This window comes from Cibotium barometz, chromosome 62, assembly GCF_041138505.1.
Source record: "Cibotium barometz isolate CiBa-2024 chromosome 62, ASM4113850v1, whole genome shotgun sequence".
Lineage (NCBI taxonomy): Eukaryota > Viridiplantae > Streptophyta > Polypodiopsida > Cyatheales > Cibotiaceae > Cibotium > Cibotium barometz.
In genome coordinates this window covers 36,063,387-36,072,265 of record NC_141107.1, presented here as the reverse complement: position 1 = coordinate 36,072,265, position 8,879 = coordinate 36,063,387, and positions in this window count along the sequence as shown.

Genomic DNA, 8,879 nt, shown 5'->3' with positions numbered 1-8,879 from the left:
GAGGTAAGACCTCCCGCATAGATTTGGGTTTTCATTGCATAATGACATAAGATAAACATCAAAAGCCCAAAAGAACTATCAGCAAAACATTTAAACATGTTGCTCACATGGAGCAAAAAGACCTGACGGACAAGCTCATGGCCCCAGCAATGAAAGAAGAAGAATATCTCTTTCCAAGAGGAAGATCCACACCAAGAAGATCTAGAGGAAGCATTGAAGGAAGACATGGACACGAGAAGAGAAGCTGCCACAAGAAGACTGAAAAAAGAGGAAGACATGGACGCATGGAGAGAAGCTACCACGACAAGAAGATTGAAGACAAGAGAAGATGTGAGGCTCCAAAGAGTGAGGAGCCATGTGAAAATCTCAGAGAGAGAGAGAGACCCCACAACCCAATGTAACCTGCCCCAGCAAAGTAAAACCACCTCTGAGCCACCGATGATGTAGGCCACGTGGTAGATGTATGTGTGAGCACCTTAGTCAAGGTCGCGGGCACTTGTAGTAAGCCTTGGACAAATAGAGAGAGAGTGTGTCAAGGACTATGAGTTTAGGGACTTGAGGCACTGGTCACGGGCTATCAAGTAAGAGAGAAACTTGGTATAGGGTCCAAGTGTGCTAAGTTAACTTGAAGGGAGGTGTGCTAGGCACTGGTCGCCGCGCGGACTATCAAGTAAGAGGGAAACTTGGTATAGGGTCCAGGTGTGCTAGGAGTATTCACTTGAGGAGATGTGTTGAAATATAGAAGTGAATAGGGTGTGTGCGGGAACAAGCCCTTGGCAAGAGGCTGTAAAAGAGAATCTGTAAATGAACCTATGAGAAGAATCTACTGGGAGAGAATAAAGGGTAGCATGAGAAGATTTAGGAAGTGTGGAGATATTTTGGGAGAGGTGGAGAGAATCAAGCAAAAGAGGTGGAGTGAATCAAGGAGAAATCAGTGGGATTAGATGCTTGGATGTAAACTCTATAAATTGAGGCATTGGCCTAATGAGAATTTGCTGGTTTTTTATGATCCATGCCTACATTAAGCTATTAGTTAATTACTCAATCATATCTTAATTATCATCTAATCACTTTGTTGATGATGTTGATTCTAGTATTTGATCCACCATAGCTCATCATATTGCTGTAATTTTAACACATACATGCTCCACAAAAGCATGCAAACCATCGCCATGCATGTGATCCTAATGGAATGCAAGCCCAAGGTGCCTAGTACTATGTCACAATCATATGGGCCTCTTTGGTCAATAATGTCACAATCATCCTAATGGAATGCAAGCCCAAGGTGCCTAGTACTATGTCACAATCATATGGGCCTCTTTGGTCAATAATGCCACCATCATCCACACCAAAAAAAATCTCATGAAAATCCTAGCATCACGGGAGGGATAGGATGAGGCTGAGAATGAGAATGAGGCTACGCTCCCACACAAATTCTAGGAGCACCACTCGGCCACCACTTGGCGTGCATCTCTAAACCCCTCATCATCTTGCTATACTACAAAATTAATGATGTCTCAAAGCTTGTTTATTCACACACGTGCCTACACCATCATGCTCACCCTTCTTATGACCAATCTCAAAGAAACTACAAATCACTAGGATATTGGACTACACATTCACCTATAAACCCATTAAAACAAGTCTTTGTTATCATCTTCTTTAAGATGTTCTAACAAATTTATGATATTTACTTATCCTTGAGAACTATAAGTATCACTTGTAGAGCCAATAGAACTATCGTGTGACTTGAATTATGAACCAAACCCATCACTATTGCCATGTGACCCCACAATCTTATAAAAAATCATCGTGGAGATAGAAACAGTGTTAGATATGTAAAAATGATACTCCCAAATAATGGCACGGCCCCGGAGGTGCTTGCTACTCCATCTACATGTGCCTTTGTAGGTCGATAGCTAATGTGGACCATAATAGCAACCTGGTGAGATTAGGGGGAGAGGTGATTAGGTCACAAAATTTAATGTAATATAGCTCAAATATGAAATATAACCATTACCTACTTCGAGAAGTAATACTCAGATTGTATCTCCTGAAAAGGTGTGAATATGGAGTTCTTTGAAAAATTGACTAGAGAGACAACCACACCAATAAAAGGAACTCCACCAGGCATGCTCAAAAGTGAGGATCCTACTACTTGGCATAATGAGTGTGCCATATGTATGAAGTGACAATGTGGTGTATGTTTGTCCATGAGCTACAACTTCGTGGACTACCCACCACTTTAGAGCTGATGAATGTCACATACTCATAGCACTGCCATGTCACTATTTGTTGGTCAATTGCATCAAGATCTACCATCTATAGTCATGTAAGTGAGCTACGTGATGTGAAACTACTTTCCACATAAGGCATCATATGGTTATGGGCATCCTCCATGCGTGCACACAAGGCATCAGATAATGAGTATCCTCTATGAGAGTGAATGAAATCACGAGGATAGCAAGGTAACTAAGTCTCTATGCTACTAAGAGAACAGAATACATCATAAAACAGTTGGAACTCAACATTGTAGCAAAACAACATGTGTCATGTTGTTTGTGTGAGTACCTCATGAACCAATGCTTACACTTTGCCCAAATTTAAGGTACAGAAATGATGCCACAAACTAAGAATACAACTCAGTTTGAGTCATTTCAAGAAAGTGAGCACCATGCTCAATAAACATCACTCCTCTTATGGCACTTTTATGTAAATCTTTCTTAAAAGCTGATGAGGTGCAATAGTTATACTCCCAAAACCTTTATATCAAGGCTCTAGTGGTTTCATCTGGTAGGTGATCATAAGAAAAAATACCCAAATATGACTTCCATATGAATATAATTATGAGAATGTTAGCACAAGCTCTCTTTCACCTTAGAATGAATAAATATGAATTTTCTTAATATTAAAACAAGCATAAATAAATTAATCCTCATTTTAATTAGATTAAAAATCATAAAAATGCTTAATCTCTATCTCTGGCTTGTTAGGCCTAGAGTTTTGGATAAGAAAATGAGATTAGGACTAAGATCTATCCTTCCAAGAAGGATTAATCCATAAAGATGAGTATTCTTACATAAAGAGAGATTTACGAATCAAAAACATTAATTTTAAGTATAAGAGATTAGCATTAATCCATTTAAACAATATAAATCAATAAAAGCATGGTTTTAAGAAGAAACCATGGATTAAAATGCTTCTCAAGCATTAGAGAGGTTGGGAAGAAGATTACCATTGAAGAAGAGAGTAAAACACCATTGTTTTAGGCTTACCCTTGGTTTTTGTCTTGATTCTTTAGAGAGAAGTGAAGCCCACAAGAGGAAGCTTGGCCACTAAGAAGAAGAGGGTAATCTCCAAGAGAAGATGAGGATTAGTGAAGCTCCAAAGCTTCACAATGGAGAGGCAAGGTAGAGAGATAATGGAAATACACTTAAACTGAAAATTACACTAGCATAGAATTACTCCAATATGAAAATACAAAGGAATGGGGCTCTATTTATAGGAGAGGGAGGCCACCAACCAAGTCCAACTGGGATCTAGAGGCTTCCAGCTTCAGTTTAATCCAATATGGACAAGTTTTGGACCAGTTTGGCTCACTTTTTGATCCAGTTTAAAAGAGGAGAGATAAAATATCTCATTTTTTTAATTAAAAATTGGGGGTAATGATGAGATTCTAGGCACCTCCTTCATGAGCTCTTGAGGTGTCAAAATTTCAAATTTTTACTAATAAATTCTCACTTTTTTACTATTAAGTACCTGTACTAGTCAACTCTTCATCTTTGTGAGAATTTACTCCTTTTTGGGGGATCTTCTTTTATTCTTGCATTTTTCTCCTTCCAACACTTGGATTAACCCTATTGGCCCTTTAGAACAACACTCTTTGGACCTTAATCCATAATTTTTTGAAAATGTGGACTCTTAGGCTAAGGCGTCTAATGCACATATTCAATTAATTTCTAATGCATATTAGAAAACTCTTTTTTAACTTATGTTTCAGAGGAATTCATCTTAAATAAAAGGGATAACTTTATATCCAAAAATATCTCAAATTTGTATTACCTCTCTCTAGAATATTTTCTCTCTAGGCCAAAAACAAAGGAAAACAATGTTTTCTTGCATTTTGAATTAGGGGATGATTCCAAGGGACTGAGAGGAGAACTTATACATCTTTTACGAGCTGAGGAGGAACCTTACATCCTCTCCCACTTGAAAAACGTGAGATGTCATCTCACAAAGTGGGGATAGTCCTTTATTAGTTCTTCTTCTTTCTCCCAAGTGGCATCCTCTAAAGGATAGAACTTCCACTTGACCAAAAAAATCCCTGAGGATTCTGTTCTTCCTGAGAGCCTTCTCCCGAACATCTAGGATTTCTTCGGGTTGAAGTTCCATCTGGCCTTGAGTCTTAGAAGTCAACTATTCATCATCCAGTACATGACTCGAGTTGGGTACATACTTTTTAAGTAAACTGACATGGAACACATTATTTACCTTGAGATGGGGAGGTAGAAGAAGTTCATAATCTAGATCTCCTACTTTCTTAGTGACGGCATACGGCCCACAATATCTAGAAGATAAATTTTTGTACTTCCCTAGCAATGATAAAGAACTTCTCTTGGCTCGTACACAAATGAAGACCATATCTGATTCTTCAAACACTCTCTCCATTCTTATCAACATACTGATTTTGTCTATTTTGGGCAGCCTTAAGGGATGCAGCTTTCCTGGCATCTTAACTCTTTCTGCCTTGACTCTTTGGCATATTAAACACTGACGCACATGATTAAGTACATCTCTTTTGAGTCTTGGTGGCCAAAAGAAGCTCTTCTTTATAGACATGTATGTCTTTATGAACCCTGGATGTCCAGCTATCAGGCTATCATGGGCTTCTCTCAGAATTTTTCCCTTTGTTTCCTCATCATTGGGGATGCATAGCCGATTGTTGTAATACATGCATCCTTTGTCCAATTTGTACCCAAGAACTCGACTCATTTCCTAAGGAGTCTTGCTTTCTTGCATTAGTAAGGTAGAAATAGGGGCAAAGAATCTATCCTACATGATGTTCTCTCTTGCTTCACTGATCAATGGATTTGACACCAATGTTATTTTGCAAGCAAGGAGGCTTTCCTACTGAGCGCATTGGCTACCACATTTTCTTTCCCCGGCCGGTACTTTATCTCAAAAAATCAAATTCCTGCAGGGTCTGCATCCACCTTCTTTGACACATGTTGAGATCCCTTTGGGTGAAGATCCACTTCAGACTTTGATGATCTGTCACATCAAGGTGAATCTCTGTCCTAAGAGATAATGTCCTAATAGCTTTAGAGCATAAACTACTGAGAGTAACTCCAAGTCATGGACATGATAATTTCTCTCATATGCGTTCTGAGTTTTCTGGATTCATAGGCTATTACATGACCTTCCTGCATAAGTGCACCTCCTACGGCAAAACCACTGTCATCTTTCACTACTTCAAAGGGCATAGAAAAATCTGGCAATTTTAGAACAGGGTTGGTTACTAAAGCTATCTTCAGCTTATCAAAAGCACTCTGACACATAGCGGTCCAATGAAATAGGGTACTCTTTTTGAGAAGGTTAGTCAAAGGAGATGCTATTTGAGCATACCTCGGTATAAAAATTCTATACCACACCCAGTTAATCCTAGGAATCCTTTGACGTCTTTCACTGTCTTGGGCTCTAGCCAAAGGGTTTTGGCCAATCCACGACTGCTTGGATTTTAGCGGGGTCAAGAGAAATCCCGTCCTTAGATACTATAAATCCCAAGTATTCGACATGGTCAATAGAGAAAGTGCACTTGATCTTCTTTGCAAAGAGTTGGTGCTTCCTTAGGATCTCCAAGACTTTACGCACATGATCTTCATGGTTTAGCTGCATTCTTAGAGTATACCAAGATATCATCGAAGAAGACAAGAAAAAATTCATCCAAGTATTCTCTGAGAATTTCCTACATGAGGCGATTAAACGTTGCTAGGGCATTTATCATCCGAATGGCATGACTATAAATTTATAATGCCCATATCAAGTATTGATGGCTGTATTGGGGCTATCTTGATCCTTAATTCTGATCTGGTAATATCCAGATTTGAGATCTATCTTTGTGAAAATTTGGGTTCCACTTAACCGATCCAAAGGTTCATCAATCCTGGGGATAGGATATTTAATCCTCTATAATCAATCCTCTGTAATCAATATAGAGTCTTAACGTTCCATCTTATTTCTAAAAGAGAAGGGGACACCCCAAGGTGAAACACTGGGTCTTATGAATCCTTGCTCTAGCAGTTGTCTTGATTGCTCCTTTAGTTCTATGGCTTCAGGAACTAGCATCTTATATGCACGCTGGGCTACTGGCTGAGCTCCGAGGGTTAGCTCTATCTCATGATCTACTGGGATTACATCAGCCAACTCTTCTGGGAATACATCAGCATACTCACTTAGCAATTTTGGTTCCTTAGCCTTGCATTTTCTGCCTACTACTAGATTCATTTTAACAACATAGACAACAGGCTTCTTTTTCTGAGTCCCTTTAGCAATTTAGAAGCTTTTACTGCAGAACTGGGGATCCAAAAATTCCAATTCCTTGAACTTGATTCCCATGAAGGTCGAGGAACAAGATGGTTCCATTGTGATAGTGAATGTCAGCCTGACATCTAGATTAAATTGAATACGGTATGTCTCATGGTGTGTGAAAAGAATCTTCTCACTGGCCAATTCTACTTGCATAGGTTTCCCTATTTTTTGATCTAAGATTGACTTACACAAGCATCCTGGGGAAATAAAAGAATGTGTATTGCCTGAATCAATCAAAAGCTTAAAGTGCTTACCCTTGTACTCTGCTGGAGTTTGAAAGGACTGAGAATTGACGATTCTCCCCTTGATGTTCAATGGCGGCATAAATCTATCCTCTTCTTCCTCCACTACATCGGCTATTGTGACGGCTCTGGCTGCTGCCATCTGGGGTGGAATTCTCTCTTTCTGGCTTCCCCAATTCTGGGAGGGGGTTCTGAGACTACTTTGCATTGAAGCTACAGGCTGAGCTGGCACTCTTCTGGGGTTGCCCTAATTTTGTCAAGAGGGACCTTGATTGGATTGATACGAAGGAGTTGGTCTCGGCATTCTAGGACCTTGGCTTCCCTAGCCCATTGTCATAGAAGAAGTTGGGCAATCCTTGAGCTAGTGTCCAAAACCTTGATAGCCAAAACATCTGTTTTCACTTCGTAGCTCTTCCTTCTGCATCTTGGAAAGAGCCGGAGTTCCAGAAAATGTGCTCCGAGGAAAAGGCCTTCCTTCCATTCTGAAACTTCCCGTCTCTTGGTTTTGATTAGGACCTTAATGTCTCTTAGGAGGTGGAAAGTTGGAAGTGTTTCCTGGAGTTTGGAATCTTTTGAAGGATGAGGGAGCTGGCTTTGGCGGGACCTTGACAACAAAGGCCTTGGTGAAATCTTTCACCATCTGTACTGCTTTGGCCATAGAAACTGGCTTAGCATTCTTCACTAGGGTATCCAAAGGTTCGTTCATTCCTTGAATGAACCTGGCCATGAGCTGTTCTTCATTGAGTGGTGGTGGCGAGAATTTGAGGAGAAGAGCGAATGCTCGGTGATATCCCTGGGTTAGTTCTAGGAACTCATTCATCTTTGTTTCTAAGAAGCCTGCTGGAGGACAGAATCTCTTCCTGAGGTATGCTTTAAGATCATCCCACGTCTGGGTGTTCCGATCCAAGCAGTTTGTCTCATAGTGGTTCCTCCATGCTACTCTAGCTGTTTCTACAATCTTCAGCCTGGCAAGAGCCACTTTACTTTTTTCATTGTAACCAGTGACATCAAAGCACTCCTCCATGGCTTCGATCCACATTTCTATGGCCTCACGTAAGTGTTCCCCTTCACCCTTGAAGGGACCTGGCTGAGACCTGTGTAGAGCTTTGCGAATGTTAGGGTCAAGCTCATCCTCATCCGTTTTTGAGGATCTGGCTGTCTACCACGATTCGCACGTCTCATGATTCTGCCAAAATGATACATCATTAAATTTTCTATTCGACTTTGTTCCGAGATTCTAAGACTTAAGAAGTTCAAAATTAATTCATTCAACAAGGTGATTGTTCTACTATAGATCCACGACATATGTCCTGAGAAAATAGAACTTATTCCTTTAGACTCAATATTTGGTGTTCACAATCACTTAGACAACTTGAATTTTTTACAAAACATTATTTATTTACATAAGGTTTGTAATATATACATAGAGCATCATGGCTCCAAAAAGTCAATGCCTCAATTGCATACGCATGTAGTGGCGATACTACGATGCAATTGTGCCCTTACCACCATTGGTGCTATAATCCTATTTCTCACGATAAAACGGCTGAGAAGCCTGAAAATATGACAAGTGATTCTAAAATCTCGAGGTGAGGGGTGATAAAGAATAACACCGCGTATTACCCCTATCCTCAACAGAACCATTGCTAAAGAGACATTCTGACTCGGCCTCTGTCATCTCGCTGATTGCAACAGGCGTGGACATATTGCGTTGAGTACCACATATGCAGTTGTCTCTCCACTAGATCCGAAAAATATAACTCCTGGAAATGATTCACAAGGCTTTCCTTGCTTGTTCGAGTCCTGGTAGAGAAGAGGATATGCTCAAAAGCAAAGGCAGTCATATCCTGATTTTGGGTAAGGTCAGAGATACCAGATAAGTACAGTGTGTCCATCTATAAAATCCAATTTATCAATTATAAGTCTTCATCAATGAAGCTTAATCTAAATGAAAATATAACATATGAATGCACCTTTCTAAGATTTTATTATAAATTTCAGACAAAATTCATCTTCGATTCTTCAGCTTTCAACAAAGCTCTGATACCA